The following is a 26947-nucleotide window of genomic DNA, read 5'->3' as shown; positions in this document are numbered from 1 at the left end:
TTGCGTTTAGGCGTGAGGCGCAAAGAAAGATACAAATTAATTTTTTAATTATTTATAACAATTAGGAAAATGAACGTTCTCTCGCGAATGATCGATCAGTCGATTGTACGTTAAGGAAAGATATTTCCAGTCAAATTTGAAGGAAATCGTACATTGCGTTTAGGCGTGAGGCGCAAAGAAAGATACAAATTAATTATTTAAATATTTATAACAAATAGAAAAATGCACGTCCTCTCGCGAATGATCGATCAGTCGATTGTCCGTTCCGGAAAGATATTTCCAGCCAAATTTGAAGGAAATCGTACATTGCGTTTAGGCGTGAGGTGCACAAGACGATAAGAATTAATTAATTAAATGTTTATAACAATTAGAAAAATGCACGTCCTCTTGCGAATGATCGATCAGTCGATTGTACGTTACGGAAAGATATTTCCAGTCAAATTTGAAGGAAATCGTACATTGCGTTTAGGCGTGAGGCGCAAAGAAAGATACAAATTAATTATTTAAATATTTATAACAAATAGAAAAATGCACGTCCTCTCGCGAATGATCGATCAGTCGATTGTCCGTTCCGGAAAGATATTTCCAGCCAAATTTGAAGGAAATCGTACATTGCGTTTAGGCGTGAGGTGCACAAGACGATAAGAATTAATTAATTAAATGTTTATAACAATTAGAAAAATGCACGTCCTCTCGCGAATGATCGATCAGTCGATTGTACGTTACGGAAAGATATTTCCAGTCAAATTTGAAGGAAATCGTACATTGCGTTTAGGCGAGAGGCGCAAAGAAAGATACAAATTAATTTTTTAATTATTTATAACAATTAGGAAAATGAACGTTCTCTCGCGAATGATCGATCAGTCGATTGTACGTTACGGAAAGATATTTCCAGTCAAATTTGAAAGAAATCGTACATTGCGTTTAGGCGTGAGGCGCAAAGAAAGATACAAATTAATTTTTTAATTATTTATAACAATTAGGAAAATGAACGTTCTCTCGCGAATGATCGATCAGTCGATTGTCCGTTCCGGAAAGATATTTCCAGCCAAATTTGAAGGAAATCGTACATTGCGTTTAGGCGTGAGGTGCACAAGACGATAAGAATTAATTAATTAAATGTTTATAACAATTAGAAAAATGCACGTCCTCTCGCGAATGATCGATCAGTCGATTGTCCGTTCCGGAAAGATATTTCCAGCCAAATTTGAAGGAAATCGTACATTGCGTTTAGGCGTGAGGTGCACAAGACGATAAGAATTAATTAATTAAATGTTTATAACAATTAGAAAAATGCACGTCCTCTCGCGAATGATCGATCAGTCGATTGTACGTTACGGAAAGATATTTCCAGTCAAATTTGAAGGAAATCGTAGATTGCGTTTAGGCGTGAGGCGCAAAGAAAGATACAAATTAATTTTTTAATTATTTATAACAATTAGGAAAATGAACGTTCTCTCGCGAATGATCGATCAGTCGATTGTACGTTACGGAAAGATATTTCCAGCCAAATTTGAAAAAAATCGTACATTGCGTTTAGGCGTGAGGCGCAAAAAACGATAAAAATTAGTTTAAAAAATTTATAACAATTGGTAAATTACAAGTCTTGTCGCAAATGATCGATTATGTATTATAATGACTAAACTCTATGCAAATTTTTCAAAGTTCGTTAAAAATTTCATAACCAGGGAATTTTTAACGTTTGATTGAATGGTGCCCCCTGGAAACGCCTATATGACATTCGGCTTTGGCCGCTCGGCGTTTGGCTGCTAGCTTCAGCTACATAATTTAATTAAAAACAATAAAATATAACAATTAAAAAATTACGTTTAACTCTAATTTAATTCATTATTTATTAACGGTATTATATATTAAAATGATCGCTAGTTTTAAAATAAATGAAAATCAGAAATGCATTGGTAAGATGAGATTGTTTTTTTAAGCACATTGTTTTGTATTATTTGTATTATAGTTATATTTTATATATGGACGTTTTAAAAATAACAAACTGTTATTTAACTCGAGAAATTTTTAAAAATTTAATCTTTTATCACTTAAGAATGTACAGTTAATCTTAAACAAATTATAGCGTCGAAATTTAATTTCAATCTTAATACCGTCATCGTCAAAATGCATAACGTTAAATATTTAAATTTGTAGCAAATAGTGTCTCATGATTATATATACCCTGATGTAATTACAGCACAGCTTCTATATAAATGCAACTTTAGTAGTAGCGAAACATTCTGCGACAGCACATTAGTCGCTGCTCCACGTAAAACCACGCCCGTATTGTCATACTTAATAATATCACGTAGTTTCGACGCTGCTCGATCATTCGTTAATAATAGATAGAATGGCGAGATGGGCGAGGTCGTCGCGCGTACACAATTTCTAGTGTAACATTCGCGATACTAATTATACCGTAGCGCGACGGAAGTCCCGATGAAATTTAATCGAGTTGTACAGCAGTCCGTACGCAGTCCGGACGAATAATCCGTCGCGACCGGATAATCTGTCTGATACAGTCACGATTCGTTCGCGCGATGCATTTCTCCTTCTTCCTCCCTGAGGGTCTCAGCCCCAGTTGCATCACGACGTACGTCGCGGTAATTCTTCGAGCAGCCGCGCTTTTTTGTGTTATCGTTACGCGCACGTCCATTTCGTCATAATTTTTAATACAACGCGCGATATAAAGTAACGCGTGTTAGCTGGTGTTACATTTCTCAAACAATTGTAGGAATAACTAACGGTGGTTGGAGGGAACCGAGATTCATCATACTGTAAATTCCTAATGTTGAATGGCATCTAATTTGAGTTATTCTTTAATCATTTTTATATAACCACTGCTTCTCCTCACACCATTAATTTAACTAAAGTAAGTGGTTAAACAATTTAAATCAACAAATGTATACTAAATTTGAAATTTAGTTTATTATTTATCAATATAATATAAAAACTGGTTACTTTGAAAGCAATTTAGTTAAATGAGTTTAGATTAGATGTAATTTTTAGCGACATTTTTTGTGTTAAAATATTATTTTTACACACATAGAAGTTAAAGATAACAAAATGTTATTTAAGAATCTGTTATTCTCATTTACAAAATTTTCTTACAAAATATAAATGAAAAAATTGCATTATTTTATATTTGAAAATAATAAATATTTGACGATGATTTTATAGATTAAAAATTATTTTAATAAGAACTAGAAATCTAACATTATGATGATCAATCTTATTGCGATGCAGAGATTAGTTGCTCTGCAAATAAACAAGATTTGTTTACAAAACAACTCAAAATTGCAATAGAACTTTGCTAAAATTAAATTGTCTAAGTACTTATACAAAAAAAGCGAGATTTTTTATATGTGCAATATTAAAAAAATAATTTAATATGTTTAATATCAAATAAAGCAAAATATGTTATTTAAGATAAAAATATAATCAAAACAACTTTCTTATATATATAGTTTTTTTAAGTACAAATATTAACATATGTTTAATTTTAACTTCGCAGAGTGAAGAGATGGAAGAACCGCTTTTTAAAATTGACGTTTGGAAACAGCGTAAAAATTTTTTATTTCAACAACATGTTTATCGCGTATTGAAGATAAAATATAGAACACACTCATGTTTAGTCACGACGAGCTCATCCTTTACTAGTTTGTAATCGAATGTACAGGATTCACAGAAAAAGACGTGTCGCACATCGCAAATATAAAAATATAAAAATATTACAACTCATTGAGTTCGTTCGTTTACTTGTTCGTCGAGAGATAACTTGAAGAAATTGTTCACTATACGAAGATACATGTAGGTAAATGCAAGGATCTAAAATTTAACGATCTGTGTCAGTTCATAAAATGTATTTCCGCGGACGGAATAATGAAGGAAAAGATCGGATTCTTCGATTATCTCGAGTTTTGCAAAACAAATTACATATTACGATTAAAAACTGGATGAAGCCAGTCAGCAGCGATTTTAGCAGAGTACCGAAGAATATATTTCATATGTAATTTTTATATACATTTTCTAGTTTTTCTAATTCTTCTTCTGCACGCCATTAGCGCGCTTTCAATTTTAAAACGTTCTTAAATTGAATCAGAATAGTATACTATCACAATATTAAATTGATAATTGATTTAATAATATTAATGCTAACAAGCATCTATTATAATCATTAAAAAAAAACAAATATCACATACGAAATATATTATTGAGTACTCTACCAAAATTCTTTGTTGACCTATCTTATCTAGATTTTGATTGTGTTACCTTACGGTTTTATATACACACATATATATATATATATAATTTTTTAATTACGTATTATCCTGTGGAACGTTACGTTAGATCATAATTGAAGGATGAAAGACGCCCAAAAAAATGTTATTGTACAATGTTAATTGCGAATGCCACGCGATTGAATATGTAATTATCGGTCAAATTGTTTTTTTTTCTACGCGCGCGAAAACAGTGCATTAGAACGTAATAGTGAATATTCAGATTGATATGCCGCAATGTATTTTCAGCTTCCGTTAATTTTATTTTAATCCTGCGCGGCACCACGAGGTGATTTATTCTGGCACGTCCGTATCCCGCAATAGCATACGAAAATAATGATATTCGACGCTTTTATCGCTCTTATCGTGCTGGTCGGATTTTATCTCTCGCGCCCAAGTGTACTCCGCGCATTATTAAATCGCACAGTACGTCGAGTATGTCGAGTAGTTTCGTCTGCATATAACACTCGCAAGACTTAATGCATTCGTAAAGTTGTGCAACTATCTCGAGAAACGCGAGTGCCGTTTGAGCAAGGAGTGAGATGTTAGTATAAATAATGTCGGAGAGCGTAGCGAAAAACGCTGATAAGAATAGTGATTGTAAACTTTGTTTAGACACGATGCATTTGTAATGAAGGCATTGTACTGTGTTACTGTATTGCGTTAAGCGTTGTACAGGCAATTCAATACGTCTTTAAGCAGGATATATTTTGTTAAAAAACATTAAATTGTTTCTCTTATTTCAAAAATTTATAATAACAGAAATAAGGGGAGAAGAACAAGCATTTGCACTTGAAACAAACGCATCAAACGCGCGATATATATATCGATAAAGCGTTGCATCCATGTTATACAAATGATCAAACGCGTGCCTATCGTATTGATACTGCGATTTAGCTCAGCTTTTCTGATGGGATCATTTATTTACGCTATTTTCTTTATTAATTCGCCATTGTTTTAGAAATTTTGAATTTTTCTTAGAATTTTTTTTAGAGTTTTCCAAAATAGCGACTATGTGCATTTTGCTAATTCAGCTTGTGAAAGATGAAAACCTAATTAACGACCGTTAAAAAGCAGTAGATCAGTGCGCATATAATAAGGTTAAATTCAATTTTTAGAAAGCGTGGCGAGAAATTTTATTTCTTTCCGTGATAAATAAATGATCACTTCCAAACTTTTTATGTTCTCATATATTTATTTTAAGTAACCTATCCAAGTTTCCATATCACTTAATCATCTTAGTTGATCCATTAATTTTGTCTAATAATCATATATGGTAGAAAAATGTATTACTTTTTAATAATATTACTTTATTTCAAAGAAACCCTAATAATCCTTAAAAAATATTTAAGGTATTCAAGAGCATAATCTTTGTGTTATTATTGTACATATCTTAGAGTAAAAATATGTCCTTATAAAAATTATTTTTAATACTGAAATTTAATTTAAAAAAACATATTTACTTATTCATCATTTTTAGATTTAGGTATATAGATTTATTACTTTTAATTAAATTATTTTTCCGGAAAAGAAAATGATAGTTCTCTTGCTTCAAGAAAAGATTCTCTCTCTCTCTCTCTCTCTCTCTTTCTCTCTCTCTCTCTCTCTCTCTCTCTCTCTCTCTCTCTCTCTCTCTCTCTCTCTCTTTCTCTCTTCTATAGTAAAATTTCTAATTTATTGCAAAATTATTTATTTAAAGGATAATATTTTATTATTACTAAAAAAAAATATTGCAAGTAATTATTTCTTTTAAGAGATAATATTTCACGAAAAGATTGTTGTTCAAAATGAGTTAACTTAAAATGAATGTTTTTTTCGCGCATATGTGTGTGCAAAAAATATTATTTTTAATAATTATCTCTCAAAATAGAAAATAGAAAAATAGAAAATATTTGTATCAGTAGAACACGCAATCTGTGTTCCAAGAATCTGTAATAGCAATTATTTTGGCGCGCGCGCTCGACAGTAGGCCCATCGATCAGGCCGATGACACTTAGGAAAATGAAGAGCTGCCTTGAAATGCGACTTTGTTAAGTTTGCACGACGTTTGGTTCGCTCACGCGCGATTACCGCCACGCGCGGAAACGCTGACTCGACATCGATCGATATAGAGACAATGTCGAAACCAAATTAACGACGAGATAATCGACCGGAAGAAGTTATAGAAAACAACATGAAGGAAAGATGAAGAGTCATCGTTTTAAAGAACGCCTGTGTTTAACTTGCAGATGCAAATATATTGATCGTAAAAACAAATGCAATGTTCTGGCATCGAGATGGGACAAAGAATAATGATGTGTGTGTGTGTGTGCGCGCGCGCTTGCGACAAAGTAATACAAAGAATAATGAACCACAGCAAAGAAAAACTCGATAAATTTGAGTTCCATCCTCATCACCTTTATTTTTTTATGCTATCCTCATCTCTATCTTTTTTGCTTTTTTTCGCCAATAATCAACCGATAGCAATTTCTTTGCATGTCTCTTTCCTTCTTGCAAGTTTTTTCGCTGTCTTCCCTTAGTGTCTTCACTTTTATTTTATCCTCTTTCACACTCTTCCTGCGAATTTTTTTCAAAGACTCTTGTGCTTTGCCGTTTAATTTCACGCTGTAAATTAATAAGAACCGTGAATGATAAAGAGCGAGTGGGAACAAGCGTGACTTATAAATGTTAGCCGCTTAGAGAAGGATTAACAAGTTCACAATGAAAGACGAATTCATGGAAAAGAGATCGATAACATCAATCGACGTTAATTTTTATTTTATCTTGTCAAATAATTAAATAATGGCATTCCAAATAAAATGAAAATATCACACGGTCGTTATTTACCTTTTAAATAAATTTTATAATGTAAAAATAACGTATCTCGTAAAATCTACGTCATTCTATCATTCAACACGTGTTGTAAACTATTTATATTAATTATACGTATATGTACATGCTATAACAAAAATATTGAGATTAATAATTTAAAAATAAAATTAAAATAACTAACAAAAATAAATGGAATAAAACGTTACGGAGTAAAATTATAAAATAACGATATAAAAAATATTGTAATAATACTAATCTCCAACGATGCATCGATAAAAGAGAAAATATCGCGAAATACGTGGTATGTTCCGTATGCTCCATTTTTATTTCTTGTTTGCATTAAAAGACAACAATAGTAGAAGAAAAACGTAACATCGACAATTGATGACTGTAGAATATTTACGATGTGCGGTTGCGTTATTTATACGATATAACCGATACGCGATCGAAAGTGATGATCAGCAGAGTTTGTTTGCCGTATTTGAGATATGCGTGTCCGCTCCGTTGTGCAATTTCGTTGATTTTAATCTTCTTGTGGACGTAACGCACTTGCATAATTAATGCGTTTACGGCACAAAGAAACGAGCATATCGCTGTTACATTCATTTTTACTCTTCTTTTAATATCGTGTACACGCACAAACAGATACATGTGTGCCGATACCGATGCGCGATATACACATACGCACGTTAGACATTCCTAATCAGGAAAGTGGAGACGCGATAAATCATTGTGGCTATCATAAAAGTTGATAGGAAGAATACATATATTTCTTATGTACACAAATGCGTAATTATACATGTTGATTCAGGCTATAGCATGAATTTCATATTGTGTTTTTTAGCAGTTTGAAATAACCAATTAAAATTACTTTTACATTGTATATTTTTTTTAATCATAAAAGTATGATTGCATATTTTTTAAAATATAAATAGTGTAAATAAATTGGATCAAAAATGTTTCACCAGTTAAAAACACCTGACGTGTATTATCTATTAAAAGCACACACATACACACACACACACACTTCTTATGATTAATTATTTTACATAGGTTAAAAATATTTTTCTATTAACATATAGAATTTATCCTCGTAATTAATTTTTTTAATAAATTATTAATATTACAAGTTTTTTTACTATCTTATTCTCGCTTTTTGATTAAGAAAATTTGCCATGTCCTTTAGACAAAAAAGTTTTTAAACCGCGTGAAAATATTATAAAATATTGAAAAAGATCCGCTTTCTCTCTAATGCTATTAATTTTATATACACAAATCGTTGCAAATGATAAATTATCTGGCATTAGTTTTTATGCAGCGCGATTGTAAAATGCGAGAGAATCGCGGCAGTGTGATACCCGCTTATGAATATTTATGGCAAAATACGAAGAAGAACGAAATAAGATCTCTCGTAGCCATTATAGCGACATGCAGTCCGTTTTCGTTTTGCTTGCTTTGCATTCGCGAGCTCGTTCATTCGCTTGTTGGAATACTTAACACCTTTTGATACGCATACGTAGGAAACAGGTTTTTGCTGCTCATTTTAGATTGCTAGCTGCCGACGGAGTTGAATCGCGATATAGTGTAACATATTAACATCACGATTCAATAAGTTTAATTAGTAACATCATATAAATTAATTCTTTATAAAAGATATATATCGTTCGTATACATATAAAAGTTATAGGAAATGTTGTAATTTACAATTATCCACCCAATCAACGTGTAGCAATCGATGCCATTCCCGGTAAACAAGTTGACATTTATTACTGCCTCTCCCACACTCCCTCCTCCTCTTTTGCTTTTTCTCATTCTTTCTGTTAGACAGATTTATTCAATTTAGTCGAGATGTGAGAGAAACGCGAGATTGATAATTACGAGTATCGTCAAAATGGTTACGCAACCAGAAAATTACTTTTACTTGGAAAATTTCGCTCTGGGAATTACTCATACGCTCGTCAGTATAATCAGCGTCAACTCCGTGACTCGTTTCAGATTCGCTAGCGAAAAGCCGAGTATACACGCGACGCACGCTACGTGGCGATAGATTGAAATAAATATGACGTAAGTTCCGTCATATTAAATAATGATCCGCTCGTTATATCCGCGCGCACGGGCTAACGTGTTCGGCCGAAACGTGTATGTAAATTACGATATCTTGCGAATAGGATCGTACGCTTGTGCTCGCTGTATGAAAGCACACAGTGAAATAAAAGAGGACAAATGCAAGAACAGAGGCTCGCACGTACGTTTGCACTCGCGCGGCTGTATGTGCGACTTGTGCGCTTGTAAATGCAATCACGTACGGAAGCCAAAGAGCTATTTCCCGAGTGCGCCGGGGCGATAAAAAGCGCGATGTCGTCGCATCAAGCATCCACTGTCTAATACACAATGTCGATCACGGCTGCTTCTCTTTCTTTTTTCCTCGTAAATACAATTTTGCAATATTAAATATTAAAAAGTCCAATTTAATAATCAATTCCATAAATCAAATGACATATTTTGTTATTTTTAACCGTCATATATATCAAGATTTATTATTTTAATAAAAGCAAATGTAGTTAAAAAAACAACTCGTATAATCAATCCATTTTTGTGATTGAATTGTTTAATTTCAAAGTAAGTGGTATTTATTTTATATTAACATATATACCTAATGTAAATAATAAAATAACTAAATTTTCAATTTTAATTAAATTTAATAAATTTTTCAGATTAAATTAATTAATTGCATTTGTTTAATCTTAAATTAATACAATGACATATTGAGTATCAACAATGACAATGATAACTATAGGAATGATCAACAAATAATTCGAATTGGATACAATTAATAAATTTAATAGTGTACGATAAAAAAAAGGAAACTGTTATCTCAAACCGCATCGTGAAAGAATTTATCGGTTAGTCTTGGCGAAGACCGTTCGCGGAAGAATTGTAATGAAGGTTGAACATGCTTGAATAATAATGGATGCGATAACGGACATTAATATCCTCCTTAATAATTAAAAGAAAAAAGATACGGACGTCTATTGCATTATTATGCATTCTATATTTTCCTTTATAAGAATAACATTGTTGCCACGCAATTCATTTTCAAAATCGAATAAGATACCGCTTGAATGTAGTTTAAATTCAACATGCAATCAACAGTAGTGCACTATTCCCGGGCTGATAATACTGCCAGTCTGTGAATAAACTTGCTCGATACAGCGAATATTCCGCGGAAATGGCGCCATGTAGATGGAATAATTAATTTGTATTTAGGGAAATTATTACTGCGCGCGCGTGTATATTTTGCAAATCGAAGTTAATACGAAATTAGTGCTAAATCGTTACATGTATTCCAAAAAGTATAATAGATTGATAATAATTTTGATGGATGTAATTAAAATTCCAGCTTGTCGACGTCGACACTAACGTGACTAATCGAGAATGATGCAATTGCTTGTATTTAATCTTTACTTCGACCTCGCTGCGATTGTGCCCGAACGTCCGTTTAAATTATGCAAACATTTCGATGACTAATAAATTAATTATTTCGCGCGAATAAATTCTACCTGCGTTCTATATTATTATAATATTCTATTCTGTTTAATTGGCTCTTAATATTCCTGATGTATGATTATTATGATGAATACAATTAGTGCACTAAAATCCGCAAGAATTTTTATTTTATTAGTCGTAGTAATTCCGCAATTTGCAAAATTAAGCATATCGACAAAGTCAGGTTTCCAACATGAATATTCCAGTGGTATGATAAAACATTAAAGCGACCTAATTGAAGTGACCTAAAGCCTGCGAAATTGCGGTCTAACAAAACGTACGTATCTCAACTTCCCGTAAACATCACGCTGCTGATTTATGTCGATCCCATTACCTCTCGGTATAGAAGGAAACGATCTATTTTTTTTTTTAAGTATCAACTTGATGCGTCTTACCTGAAACAGAAAAAGAAGAAAGATCTTAGTGTCAATGATGTAGTGTGTAGTCGCGAAATAACAAACGCACAATCACATTGTAGCATCAAACGATCGCATCGATTTCGAGAAGGATAAGTCACTCGATCGAGAATCATCCAAGTTGTAACACGCGTATACGAGAATACGTTCGGTACATGTTAAATGGCAAGCTATTTTTGCAATTTAGATAAAATTATCGAACGGGTATTGTGTCGCGCAAACGTTTCTACAATTTCTCCGTAAATGTTACACCGTCGTAACTAGCCAGACGCAGTGTGTCGCCGCGTTCGTTGTTGTTGTTCTATTTCGCCTTTAACGGGATAGTTGACTTTCAGATTATTACGTGCAAATTTAGTGTCCTCTCGTGCAACATGAAATTCAGATTTAGAACAAGCCGGGCGTGCGCGCGCTACTGGGCCGCGCCGCATTATATCATTCGCTATTGACCGTTCCTAGTTGTTTTCACGGTAAATATTCCTTGTCGACTTCGGTATAATAACGAGAATTAGAATTTTCAAATTAGATTGCGACCAGCCGCAAGTCCAGACGAGCCACAAAGAATTATATTTCCCATTGCGTAAATTACAGCGTGTGTCACCCGCGGTTTTATGTTTCGTCGCGCGTAATAAATCTTCGAGATCGACGTGTCTCGCCCATCGTAATATTTATAATATGACTTAAAAACCGCGTGTATATTATACAGTAGAAAACATTTTGTATTAAACCAGTCTTTATTAAAATTTTTGTCTTCAATTTTTTACATACCTTAATGTTACTTTAATATAATGTAATTGTTATTTGTGTTAAAAAATTGATAATCAATTTTTCCTAATACAATTTTACTAAATGAATAAATAACGTTAAACTAATGTAATTTTGAAATATAATTCTAAGATAAATGAATAAAATGTATGTGTTTCGACATATAAAGGTTAATTTCAACGAAGAAATATACTTTCATAATTTATAGTATTTATGTCACTTTCTAATATATTCAACTTGTGCTAAATTAGCACAAAAATTTGAGTAAATGATTTAAAACATGTAATATATGTTAAATTTAAAATAAAATTTCTAAGTATGCGGTTGTGTATGTAGAGGCAATTACTGTAGCACTGTAACATTCCGCTTATGATTAAGATTTTTAATTACAATAAATGCTTAAATTTAATTTTTCGCCCTTCTTTCCATTCTCAGTTATATTTCATATTTCGAAGTAAACGTGCACGCTTGTCCCGATTCGCGAATTCCATCTCTATACAAATTTGTGAACATTTAATAGTAGACACGAGACTTCTGTGGCCCAATTGCTTCGTGAACCTTCCCCAAGAATCGAATAAACGAGCATACATCTGCAACGCTTGTAATGTTTCGTATATTGCTTATGCGAAAGAAAATTCTCGCGCCATTCATTTCGACTTTCCGCTTGTGCTCTATCCTCTTTATCTTTCATCCTCTTCTCCGTTTCGTTTTTCCTTTTTCTTTTCTTTTCTTCTTCATCTCTTTCTCTCTCTCTCTCCCCTTTATATTTTATATCGTATAATCAACAATTCGTCTCTCGTTTCTATTCCTCTTTTTCTTAATTCGACTTCATTATGAAATTATTTGGGGCAAGTTTTTGCAGTATAATTCGTGTTTTTTGTCGTGGTAAGTAATTGTTCAAACATTCCGTCACTTAAAAATATTCGTAAAAGGTTATATATGGATTTATAAAATAATAAATTTCTAAATAAATTAAATATGATTTATGGAGAATTAATTATAATACGAGTGCAAAATTTGTACTACAAATAAACATAGTTGGTTTTTTATGTCGTCCTCTTAATAAGAACGTTCCGAGAATATCGATTCTGACGGTATTCACAACAGGGACTCGTTAAAAAGTCAAGCTTTACTACCAGAAAATCTTATTCAGAAGTAACTTTCAGCTTTTTTCCTCTTTATAACACTTCCGCGTTTTCATGTTATGAGAGTAATTTTAGAAAATCGTTACCTTGCAAGCGCTATTATTTTAATAAAAAAATTTTAATATTGCTGTTTGTTTCTGTCAATAGCACAAAGTTTAGTCGTTTGGAAGTGATAAAATAACATATATTATTCTTTCAGTTACTTCTGAACAATTAAATATTGCTCAGAAAATATTTTAAAGTATAACTTTTAATGAACAATGTTCTTATTAAAAATTAAATAGATTATTTATTCCACGACATAATTAAGCATTTTAGAGAATTAATGCATTCTATAATAAAAGTTAATTATTAATATTTTTTCATTTTGTATCTTTATCTTGTATTGTGTGACGGTATTCGATTTTGGTAGTATATTGATATCTACTTCACATTTTTATGCTACTTTATTATTGTCCATTGTATATTGTTGTTTTTGAGGTGAAACGACAAGCAGTGACCGTGCTCAAAGTTATGAAAGTTCTTCCGAATCAGTAAAAGAGAGCTTTGAGGCGAAGTTGAGAAAACGCGCGGAAGAATTCTACGCGCGAGCTCTATCGATCTGCGAAGCTCCGTGACAACAAACACATATGGAAGAGCTGACCGGACGCCTAATTAAGTTAATACGTTCGATTAATACGTCCGTGAGATTGCAAACGCCGCTGCTACACGTTTGTTCTCCTCAGAGCGAAGTTGATTCGAGTGATCTTGCGCGATTCTCCGGCTAGACGAATTTAGCGTTCGCGTGCAATCAACGTGAATGATGGACAAACCTTGAATGCATTTAACCCTGTCCCGGTTTTAAACTAAACTTTAATTTCTTAACCGAATATATGTACATATCAATGCATGTGCATCATGCAAAATCGTGTAATTTAACTACAGATTGAAATATTACTTTCGAATATTTCTTCGTCGCTTTACCTTTGTCTGCAAAGCACGGAGAACATTTGAAAAATGAAATTGTGTGTGTGTGTGTGTGTTTGCGTGCGTGTACACACACACAACTTCGTTTTTATAAACGTATTTTGTTTTAGTTCACGTAATGTTGATGTTACAAAGATTAAAAGAAAAGATTTTTGCGTTGACGGTCAAAAGTTTAGTTTATTTCGCGGCTTTGTCATGACAAAAATCCGATTTGAAGTTTTTCCTGACTCCAGCTTTACGTGAGAATAGTTTAACCAAATTTCCTGTAAACGTCACTGTTACGCGTTGCTGATCTTCGTATGCGCTGTAAAATCGTGGGACAACCACGAGCAGAGAGAATCGTTTAGACTTCTCTGCGAGTTTCCGATCTGGTCTCGAAGTTGTTCCTCACAAATCAGCCGCATTGCTGCTCGACACTAGGTGGTTTCGCTTGTTTAACTCGGACGCGTAGAACTGATGGAGGAAAGAGAAATTCGAGAGAGAGAAAGAAAGAGAGATATGGAGCATGGAAGCGAAGGAAGAGAATTCGTTTAAACAACCGAGCATTTCCCTCGATATTTATCATCCGGAAATCGATCGTATAAATCGAACGTCGCACCCTGACATTTCAATTTCGGTTAACTGCTCAAAGATCATCGATTAGCATTTTTGGGTGCATTTCAAAACGAATCACAATTGCAAAATCGTTGTTACACAGAAAAAGGTATCGTGAACATTGGCAACGATCGAGCTTTCGACTAGAAACATGAATATGACGCCATTACTGGGCTCGGGAGAGTAATAGTGCCATTTTCTCGAGCTATTTATCAGGCGCGTGGAATGGCTGTTATTTATTAGATAGTTATTAACCTTTAGATAAATTCGATAGAAATTAAATACATTTTTAATTGCATTAATTTCAAGAATATTATTTATTTTGTCTTAAAAAGAGAGAGAGAGAGAAAGAGAGGGAGGAAGGGAGGGAGGGAAAGAAGAAAATAAAATAAAATAATATAAAATATTATTCGGCTTTGATTTATTAATTTTAAAAAACAAATAGATGATAAAAATTAAAAAATTTATTTGCGCATATTATGAATACGTTACGTTTTATGTATATTGCTTTATGGAAACATTTTATAAAACGAGCATTCCAAATCGGTTAACTCATGCATAACGACCACATGCATAATTTAACAATGGCTGGCGAAAAAAAAGGTTCAATGCATAATTTAACGTAATTTTGCTTTTCTCTTCCAATCACAACTTCAGGAAAACTAACTTTTAGCATTTGTGGCTTCTTTCTCATTGGGGGCGTGATATTTTTTGCGTTAAACGGATTATTGATTCGACCTAACTGCGCTTTATGCGAAGTGCAACGTGTATAGGCACGTACTTGCACACGACACATCATACATAGTATTCAAGCACATAACAAATACTATCAACTTTCTCTTTCTCTCCTCTCTCTCTCTCTCTTTCTCTCTCTGTTCACGTTCCTGCCTAATAGAAATCGACAATCGACGCTTGATTCTCAGTAATGTATTGCTCTCGTCAACCATGACGAGAGAAAGATGCGCTTCTTCCAATGTCCTTCTACCTTTTTTGCGTCCGATTTATCGCGGCAAAATTTTAAATATTAAAATGAAATTCTAAAGCATTAAATAGACATAACTTGCTTATATTAAAAAATTGTATTGTTTTATTAAGAAAAATATGTTGTTATTACTCAATAATAATTTTTATGAGTTGAGAGAAAAAATATCAACAATACCTTCAAGCTAAGAATTAATATTTTTAATGTTAACATTATTATTATTACAATTATCATATAATCATATTGTGTTCTTTGATGAGTTTATTATAATATTTAAATAAAAATATAATATTTTGCTGAAATTAAGATTATATATCAAATTTTTTTGAATAAAATAAAAATATATATCAACAAGATCATTATTGTTTTAGAATATAATTCCTTGCTTATATATAAAACAATTCATGATTGTTAAATCAATTGTATTAATTTTAATTTAATACTTAATGTTTTCTGTGTATTTTTACGGACGATAGTATTGCGCGATGGTGATCTATCATGATCGCACACCATTCCATTATATACAGATCGAGAGCAATGACGCATTATAAATAACTTTTGATATCATCATGTTCAACCACTCGAAGAACAGCTGCTCGCGCTGCGCGCAACAAACCGCAGTCTCTCCTCATAAGTTCCTCATGCGTTGCGCGCGTAACCAAATTATGGCTATGCGGTAAAGTAAATAGACAGGGACAGATAAGAGAGAGAAGAGAAGAGAAGAAAAGAAAAGAAACGAAAAGAGAAGAAAAGAAAAAAAAGAAAGATAGAAAAAGAGGTGCTCTAATTTTCAAGCAGCGATAAACTCGTCAATCTTATTTTTTCAATTTATTCAAATGGCTCGGGCGGCGCAGATTAGGTATGTGATTCTTGTTCGCATATCAAATAGAAAGTGAGACGAAAGAATATGTAAACGTTGTGGGCGGAGAAAAATAGAGAAAAAAAAATGACAGAAGCATCACGCGACCCATATGGAACACTATTTTCAATTAAAATGTAAGAGAGAAACGTTCTTTTCCTCTTTGTTTCCATTTACATCCTCCACTTGTTCGTTCACCACGTAATCACGAAAACAGTATCTGTGAAGCTAATGGCCGTGATACCGCGACTCGCATTGATCATGGATCAATCAAAGCGAAAATAACTTTATCTTGATATGCAACATGAAATAACTTGCGAAATAACGCGCCCATGCTTCTCTGATCGTGAATAACTTCTGAAAATAATTTTCGTTCCTGACCTACGCCCACCAGCTAATACGAAGCTATCCCTTCGATGTATTTCTATATATATGCACGATAAACGTTTAATTCCCGCAAAATTATCTCAACCGTGAAACAAAGGACTGAAGTAGCAAAGTAAAAAAGAAAGAGGAAAAAAAATAAAATCAAGCAAACGCTGGAATAATTTTTAAATTCATTATTTGAGTAAGAACGCAAAAATATGCTACATTTATAGTGATATATATTCTAAAAATGTAAAATCAGAAAATAATTTAAAAATGATATTATTATAAAGTTAAATGTCGAAAGTATCGTAACAAAACATTATATATACTGAGAATGTCAGGCATTTTCGATTTCATGTCTCTTTCCGTCTGGGATTAACATAATATGGTGAATTTTTACTACGATACGTCACATACAAACGCGTGTGCAAAGTGATTGGCGCGTACTCGTGGAGATACATATGCGACCGCGTTTCGACTGGATCAAATTGACGCGCGTTATTTCCAATGATAATAATGTTCTCGAGAAATTCCGATCCCACGGTATCTCTCTTCCTTCTCGTTCTATCTCGTTCCTATCCACCTTTCTCGGTCTGCCTCTATCCCCTCTGCCCATTCGCCAGAGCATATACGCACGCGTGCAAACGTGCCCGTGTGCGTAATATGCGCGAATAATGATTCTTTCGAGGTTCAGCGCGAGCACAAAATGGAATTCCAGTAAGAACGTAATAATTCACGAAACAAAAATAAAAAACTAAAATTTATACCATATCATATTCTTCTTAACTATAATTTTAAGATTTCAATACTTGTAATATAACAATACTGAATTGTAACATTTCCACTTCATAAATTATAATTCAGAATTGCAATAAATAATTATATAATACATAAAGTTTTATATTAAAACTAATCCTTGTTAAAATTTTCGCGTTAAATTTTTGACACGCTCAAATATTAATTTTACATAACGTAATTGTTATTTAAAAATTTTATGTTAAATTGATAATTCAGCATTTTAGTATTAAAATGTCATTTAACTAAATAAAACAAACAAATAACAAAATAATAAAGTTTTGACATTTTAAAATAAATAAGTATGTAAGTATGCGCGTCAACATATTATAAATGTTAATTTTAAGAAATATGTTTCCAAAATTTGTCTCAAATTATGTCAAAGTGCAATATTTCTATTACTTTCTAACATATTCATCTTGTGTTAAATTACTATTGAACAACAAAATGGAGTAGACATGCGATATATCGATGTTAAATTTAACACAAATTTTTGCAACTATATATGTGTACAATCAAATTTTTCATTGCATTCTGTGCTATTGTAAAAATTTGAACTAATAAGAGTCATATTGTTAATCTCTCTCTCCCTTTCTCTCTCTCTCTCTCTCTCTCTCTCTCTCTCTCTCTCTCTCTCTCTCTCTCTCTCTCTCTCTCTCTCTCTCTCTCTCTCCCTCTCTCTCGCAATTCCTGATTATATGCATTTGCCGTATCTTTTTCCATGTAATATCTTGATTATTAAATTTGATAATTTTATATCTTATTCTCGTTTATATTTATGTTTTCGTGTTCCGGATATACGAGATTAACGCGTATCGCGTACAAAGTGAGGGGGGGGGGGGGAGTACATAGAGAAACTCCAATAGTGCAATAATGATCAAAAACAAGTAATTAGTCGTTTCTCGTTGTGAGCTAGCGCATTTTCAGAATGCCTGAATGTTTTTCTCTCAAACGGCATGGTATAATATTTATTTGCGAAAGTGTGTGCGATCGCGAGATTACGCGCGACGTGCAACTGGAGCGTCGACAAATTTTTTTTTTCTTCGCGAAAGTTTTTGTGCAATGCGAACGGTATTCCGCACGCGCGCGTACACATCGTTAAATTTAATACAGAATTAAAAAATACAAGTAGAAAATTGCAAAAATATAAATGCAAGCGTGGCTTTACGCGTTAAGAGAGATATCCAGAAATACTAGAATTTTAAATAATTTAAAGTTTAATTTAACTTTTTAATTAAAATAATAATAACCTTATAGAATGCAAATAATGATAATAAGCAGGCTTGTTGAATAATACATATGTATTATATATGTAGTATAAATACAGATATTAATTGCAGACAAGAGGTGAGGTCACAGCAAATACTAATTTGATTTCTAACCTGAGTATATAATTCAACATATAATTTAATATAGAATTTAATAACATAATTGTATTTAGTATAAATTAATATGAATAATAATAGAGGCAAAAGAATTAACATAACGATTTGATGATTTTACATAGCGTAACAAAAAAAAACAACTTTTGATATGAAATCGGGTATGAGAGACTTTCAGTTTGAATTATGCATGTTAGAAAAAGAATAAACTAGAAATACAAAATTTTACACAAGTAAGTGTTATTTAAGTCATCCTGCTTGAATAAGTAACGCGCGAGAAAGTTTTTAGCTCGCGTGTACCCGATCGTCGAGGTAAGGATATATGACGCCGCCACGGCTCAATTAGATATACATTCCTGAGAATTGACGCTAAATAATAGTCTTTTACTCTAATATGACCGACGCTTTCCTTTGAGCGATACGCTCGCGCGGCCATGCTGTGTCGAGTAACTCGTCGAAAAATGATTGCAACAGCTGTCGCCAATTGACAACAATAGTGCATTACTAATTAGTTATTTTCTCACCCAGATAATACGTCGTTCTTATACGAATCAAGTAGTTGGCAAGATGGTGTCACCCGTTATCAGAGGTAAATCGAGAGAGAGAGAGAGAGAGAGAGAGAACATCGAATTGTTTAATCAGTTAATTTTAATTAACACACAGAAACGCGCCGTACACAAAGCTCCGCGCATTAATTAAACCGTCGCTCGCTATTTGCTCTTTTCCCCCTCTTTCCTACTTTAATTACACGCCACGGTTCTCGTCTCCCGGCAGTTTTGTTCCTTTTTTCCGTGTTCACGCATAATCACGATGTGCGGTAATGATCGCGCTTCTCTCTCGCGGATGTAGAGAAACCGCTTAGAGATCTTCGAACTCTTACTCTCGGGCGGCCAGATCGCTCGCTACTTTCTTCGTTTTATCCCACACGGAGGGGGAAGATGCGTGTCTACATCTATATACCATAGCGTACACACGCGGACGACGTACGCGTAAATGCGTCACTGTCCGTTTTGTCACTGTCACATGCGGCCGTGTGAGCGCGCGCCGTGTGTGAACGATACATCGCGACACCTGTAAGCCTCTGGCACTATACGCACGACGCACATGCAAAATGTGTCATCGTCGGCGAGATGGCTCGCTTAAGTGTGCGTCTACATTTACAGTTGCGTGTGCGAGAGACGCTAAACTGCTTTTGCAGTCGGTCGTGAAAAACTTTTTCAATCATCGACGATGATCTATGATATAATAAAGGAATTGATTAGACGAACACAAACGGAAATTAATAAGAATATTTCTCAAATAACCGGCCATGTAGATAATAAAATGGATCGGATGCACCGATGTAAAAGAACGATGTTTAGTATTTGTGGCTAGAATTGTTCCCATTTTTACAGTTATGTAGCCACTACTACATAATGTTAGTAACAAGAATTTTATAGTTCTGTCAATTGTAAAAAAATTTATAAATTATAATAATTTTAAATATAGTAAAATATAGACGATAAAACATTTTTTTGTAAGAAATTCAACCATAATGTATATAACTATTCAAACATTCGCCTACTATTTACGTAACAATGATAACTAATAGTTATTATTTGCAAGATTAAAACAGCTACAAATATATAAATTAACACCTAGTTGACATCGGAAATGGCGACAAAATTACAGTTAAATTATAGCAATTACAATCAGTTTTTCCCTTAGTGTATTGCTATTCTAGAGCAAATGCTTTTGAAAAATATAAATAACGATATTCTTGCAATTGCGATGAAAAGACTCGCATATACATAAAAGTTTCCAGGAAATATTGTATACATAAAAAGTACAAATAATAAAAAAATTGGATATTATATTGGATATACATATACATAAAAGTTTGCAGAAAATATTGTATACATAAAAGGTACAAAGAATAAAAAATTGGATATTATATCATTATGTTTATTAAAGTTAGTTATTATAACTAACTTTTTGATATCGGTGCGTACGTACTTTAAAATACGAGACAAATTCTTCGCAGTAAAAGCAAGAGATTATTCATGCGAAATGTAGGATACGCTCTCGCTTCATGCTTTTACTTCAAAACAACACTGCTTTTACTTTTATCTTCTGCTAGAAGCATTTCGCTCCACTTTTATTCGCGTGACCCGATATCTTGCTCTGCGAAAACATGAATAATGTTGATGAAAAGTCTCAAAAATAGTCGCATTATCGTATCGTTTGTATTAATTGGTTTTAGATAACTGGAAAGATTATAAGTTTTTTCGTTGAAATCCTTTATGAATTCGAGTATTTCTTTACATCGTAATATAATTATTCGTGCTGTATAAATCATTTATAAAATTTTGAAAGTGATCCTCTTTCCAACAATGTGAAATAATATCGTTATCAAAATACAGATCGTTATTAAATTATAGTGAGAAATAACCGCTTTGGGTCTGAATAGCGAGGGTCGTCTTTTTTTCCTATTATTGTGAAACCCTCGGCGAGCGTGTTGGCGATGTTTCGTCCGTCGACGATCACGTTGAGTAGTTTACGTGAGGACAATACTTGATCGGCGTGGCCGAGTACCAAGGACGGTACATAGGCGTCTGCATTAGTGGCTGCGAGTCCGGTCGTGCTTTTTCTATTTTTCAACCGATTTTATATTTTACACGTATAAAATCAAAAAACTCGGAGATGAGAAGCTGGCTGGGCACAGATTACGTTTAATTCGCGCGAGAAAAGCCGAGCCTTTAGAAACTGCTTGTGCTACAGAAATACACGCATCGGAAAGAAAAACAAACACCGCCAGCGATTACTCGACAGATTATATTTAAGTGTAGAAAAATGTTTTTCTTAACATTGGAAACATTTGTTTTACGCAAGTTTTGCAACGTTGCAGCGTTATCGGCGATGGGAGAAGCAACGGAAATTGCATTTATCGATCACCCAATACCAATTGTACATGTATGTGCGCGTCAAGTAATTACAAAATAGATGAGGAATAATGTATCTTTCAAATAACTAAAATACATTTGCAAAAATATATTATTTCATAAACTTTCTTTTTTATCGATATAAGAGCCCAACTTCTGCTGGAACGCTTATAAAATATAGAAAGAATGCACACCGGAACGGTGATTCATACAATACACATACCTTGCAATAGGCAACGAGATATTCCTTTGAGCGCGCGCGTTACCACTGTATTTACTAATGGTAAAGCGCAGGTACCTTCAAGATTTATTAAACGGGCTATTTCGCCACGGTTCGAAGATCGTTAATAAGCCCTTTATGACATATACATTTCTATTCTTTTGCAATAATAAATGTTGATCGTAAAATATTTCAAAACTAACTCTGCGCCGATTCGTTCGTTCCCAGTCGATCGATTGTAAGATTAAAAAATTAATGCGAGTTATTTGCGCAATAAGAATATTTTAACGGAAGACCAAGGCGTTGATTATCAACGACGAGTTGTCAATTCGTAAATAAAAAAAAAAACATGTGATTACGATGCAGAGCACCAAAATGCGTGCTGCCACGCCAATGATTTTAAACAGACTGCAGCCTCGCCTGTATCACCATTGGCGTATAACGTCCCGCTAATCGTTACTGTGTTTGCCGGCGTAACACGTTACCCGTTTACCACAATCATTTCCTATCGAAATCGTTGTTTTCGTTTAACTATTATGTGCTTGTGACCAAATATGAAATTTCCAAAACTAATCGAGTTTTAGTGTAGCGCATTTTAAAATAAATCAAAATCTCTATAAACACAACTTACAACTTATATTGTTTTTAGCTTTGACTCGCAAAATTGAATGAAAAAAAATACCATTTTTAAAATAAATAATTAAAATGTTTAATTATCTCTCTTTTTGTTTGAAATTGTTATTTCTGAAATAAAATTGCGCAAACGTTCTCTCGCGTTATTTACGATTAGAGACAAAACAACATTCATAAAGTTTAATCACTGTTAATAAAAAGTTTGTCATTTTATTTTCCATTATTCTCATATTTTTGCAGCATGTATATTAATACGAGAATATTTCATATGACTGCTTAATTAAATCCACCGCGGACGAATATGTAAATCATAAATAACATATAAAATAATATATAGAGAAATACACTCATATTTTCGACGAAGCACTCCACATTAAGCCCAGTGCGGTATTCTACATTTTCCATATTTTCGTTATCATAACTGTTATCTCTTTAGCCGGCATATTTATTCTGCCTCGTACGCGCGCAAGTTATATTTCCGGCGCGTAACGGACGGGTAAATTTCATAGTATTTTTAATGACGCATATACTTCGCCCGAGAATTTTTACTAAAACACGAAGAATGTTTCGCTAACGTTCGCCATCGTTATAAATGAAAAAAAGTTGCGCGGATAAAACAATGTACAATCGACGTTTCGATTTTAAAATATTCATTAGATATTACTTGGTATACATGTTTCGTCTTGCGTGATATCAGGAAAGAGGGAAGGACATCAGATTTTACAGTAATTTTCTCAGTTTGAAATTAAGCTTACGCAATATGAAGAAGATCTGTATCATCGATGTGGCGCCGCCATTTCGTTGGCAAGCTACCTAAATGAACGTATTCTACGTTCTCAGTTCTTTTTTTTGCTCTCTCACAGTGGAAACAATATATTGGTGTGGTCGTTTAAATATTTTAAAAGATCGCATAGGGAGAGGGCATACAGGATATTTCGCAAAACGAAAAGACGACGCGCGCAAGATAAACTAGATGTTAAAATTTCGTTTATCTCTTCGTGACAGTGTATAAAAATTTCCGTAGGAAATATTTCTACGATAATATGTTCCGTGAAATGTATTCTTGGGTATACAGTTTCGTTTGAAATTTACATCCGAATAAAGAACAATCGCCGAAAAAGACGTTTCTTGATGGTCATCTTTATGTATTCATATGCAAAACATTTCGCGACAGGGACACGCCGCGCCACTTTACGCTCACGCTGGAGTATTTAATCCATCGTTTCACTTGACCGAGATTATGCAAGCGGCGAACTAATAAACCAACAATGAAAGTTATTTACCGTAATCCAGTGGGAAATCACGCGATTTTGATACGCGAAAGAAAATGTTACATGTATGCCTCTTTTTCTATGTACACACGGACGAGATTTATTATCGATCGTCGCCTCCGTGGCTAATTATAAGTTACCCAAATAACGTTCTTTTTTTCGCCTTAGGATGTTTTAATTATCAGCAGAAAGTTATCAAAATTTGAAAACTGCAGACTTCTAGTCTTTAGATGATCAATAATATTGTAAAATAATATTTTACATTATTCCTCTCATTCAGACATTCGGGGGAAAAAAAAAACCAACACAGTTCCCAGATTAATAATATTGAGTGTCTGCAGGGTGTTTATAGTATATATTAATAAATCTGTAAAAATTTATTAATTTTCTTATTCTGTTTTTTCATAATCGATAACAAAAAGTTTTAATCGTGAATATTCGAACTTTGAATATTCTGAAACTAATTGCAAATAACAAAACAACCAATAATTTGACTTATATTGGCTTACACATAAAAAATAACTATATTTTGCTGCGGTTTTAGAGAGATAACTTTTAAATGAATGGATTTAAATAAACTTTTGTATGAATATTTATTAGAGTTTTATTAACATATATAAGAAGATTTAATTCGTAATGCTATTTTCTCGTCAAATTTGTAAATAAGTAATTTCTAAATCAAAAATAATAATAGAACAATCTAAAAAATTAAAAAATTTATATACCTTTAGTAATACTTTGTGTGAGATGTGACACATACATACTTAATAATTTGGATACTCTCGTGTTAGAGTCTCATGGGAGCAATTCTTCGAGCTTTTACAGATACTTTAAAATAGCAAATGATGTTCCGAGGAATCAAAATGTACTGACTGAATTGTTTCTCGACTGTGTAAACCTCGACAAAGAAAATCGCACGTCGAATCACATTCAATCTTCATAATTGTACTGTTTTAATCTCAAGATTGAATGACTCTGCCGTTTATCCGCATAAATGCGCGAGATCATAACCGTGACACGCAAATTCATCCTCGCGGTCGATTCACTTGTAGGAGTTTAAACAGACTCGTATGTTTCAAAGTTTGAACATACGAGTGTATTTGATAAACATTGTGTAGCGCTAATCGTAACGCAGCCTTCATTTAATTTGGCAAATAGCATTTAGTTTCAGAACATTGAGAATCATTTTACAATCAAATTGAAGTAATATCCGAACGTTCGAAATATTTAAAGCATTCGGTTATTGAATATATGTTGATTTATTATTCGTCAATTAGCATATTTAAATATTACAATTTGATTTCAATATTTAAATATTTGGATCATATACGACCAAATAAAAACGTTTGATAAACCCACATATGCAATAAAATATTCCGGGGTTTCTCTCAAAGATGTGAATATTAAATACAATGTATTGCATGAGGAAATGTCGTGTATGCAAATTTATTTAACAAGTTAAAAATAATACAATTATCTACATATTTAAAGTCCTAAAAGCGGAATGACTCGCAATTCTGTCAACGCCAGTTATTAAGCTGAACGATGACTGAATGCGACCCTCGTAGCGCGCGAAAGATTCGCTTCTATCTCCCTCCATCTTCTGCGGCTTTAATAAAGGTGATTCTCGAAATATGCATCTCATGGACACGGTCCAAGTGAACGCGTATAATTATTACTCCGGTTTTTCAATGCGATTCTCAATGCAAGTCGGTTCTCGAAGTCAGCTATCGAAATCAGTCGCGAAGCGAAAGATTTCCGCATTGACTAAAGTGGAAGGGGGGAAGCCGCTGATTGTACTCCCAACTCCCGAGAGGGATGTCGAGGGTCAGGTTTAGAAGCTGTCGACGGGCGGACAGATCCAGGCTGTTTTTGAAAGATACACCAATGGCTGACCCTTCTGAATACCAATTAATATGAATTACGTGGATACGTGAAATTCGAAACCATAACTGTCATATTCTCTCTCTCTCTCTCTCTCTCTCTCTCTCTCTCTCTGTCTCTTTCTCTGTCATTCTTTCTGATTCCTTCCTTTTTTGTAGATTAGGTATTTTCTCATACTTACTGCCCCTACCGGGATATTCCACCAATCTAATAAATTTCTCGGTGTCAATTTATGAATGATTGCATAGCGGAAAATCATGATGGGATAATGCACGCATGCAACGCGCCAGGGGCTCGATTCTTGAATTCATTTGCAAGAGAAACGTATTCGCAAATTCTGATCTTACAGAAAAGTTGGAAATTTATTGGCTATCGTATGGCTATTAACCAATAAACTTGCAACTTTTCTGTTAGAGCGGGTATTTGCGCATACGTTTTCTTGTGAATGAATTCAAGAATAGAGCCCCAGATCGTTTACAATTACGTAGCCGTAATCGTGTTCTCGTAATTACTTGGAGGTAAATCAATCCAGGAGAGTGAGTTTATCTCGCTCAATGCTCGTAGTGCGTAATCACGAGAAGATCTCGTATTCGAGGTCTCCCTCTCCTATTCCTCCCTCTCCTCTGCTCTCCCCAATAATTCTCTTCAAAGTATGATAAAAGATCATCGACCTTAGGGTAGGGCCGTTAGAAAAAGGAAAGAAAGAACGATGGTAGAAAGAAGAAGGCGAGAGGAAGGATGCCTTTAGCCAGGGAATTCGTCGCCGTGAAAAGAAACAGAAAAAGAGAAAGTTGGTTTCACGGTCGGAGAATGTCGGGCTTGGAGTATTGACAATGAATAGTTTTCTTCCGCAGCGAAAAGCTGGAGAGGGTGAGCACGAAGAGAGAGAAGATAAAGAGAGAGAGAGGGATGTGAGGAGTAGGAGATGAGACTGGTAGACGAGAATAAACGGAGAGCAAGCAAGAGAAGAGAGGAAAAGATAGAAACGGGAGAGTAAAGGATGGAGAGAGAAAGAGAGAAATTTGATAGGAGGGGTGAGTTACCATGGAAACGCGTCGTTCTCTCCCATCCAACTCGAATAAGGATATATAGGTGTACATGTTTA

The 26947-nt window shown here is 33.7% G+C and overlaps 1 protein-coding gene and 1 long non-coding RNA gene across 5 annotated transcripts in view; one reads left to right on the top strand and one right to left on the bottom strand.

The window, feature by feature from the left end:
* Positions 1 to 26947, bottom strand: part of LOC105836206 — a 151764-nt gene that overhangs the window by 79668 nt on the left and 45149 nt on the right. The window lies entirely within an intron of this gene.
* LOC105836207 lies at positions 1687 to 9959 on the top strand. The gene is made up of 2 exons (XR_003626139.2): positions 1687 to 2878; positions 3521 to 9959. It is a non-coding gene; the product is annotated as an uncharacterized LOC105836207 (long non-coding RNA).

Source organism: Monomorium pharaonis, chromosome 1, assembly GCF_013373865.1.
Source record: "Monomorium pharaonis isolate MP-MQ-018 chromosome 1, ASM1337386v2, whole genome shotgun sequence".
NCBI lineage: Eukaryota > Metazoa > Arthropoda > Insecta > Hymenoptera > Formicidae > Monomorium > Monomorium pharaonis.
Note: the sequence above shows the minus strand (reverse complement) of the source record. Positions and strands in the feature narration are given on the sequence as shown.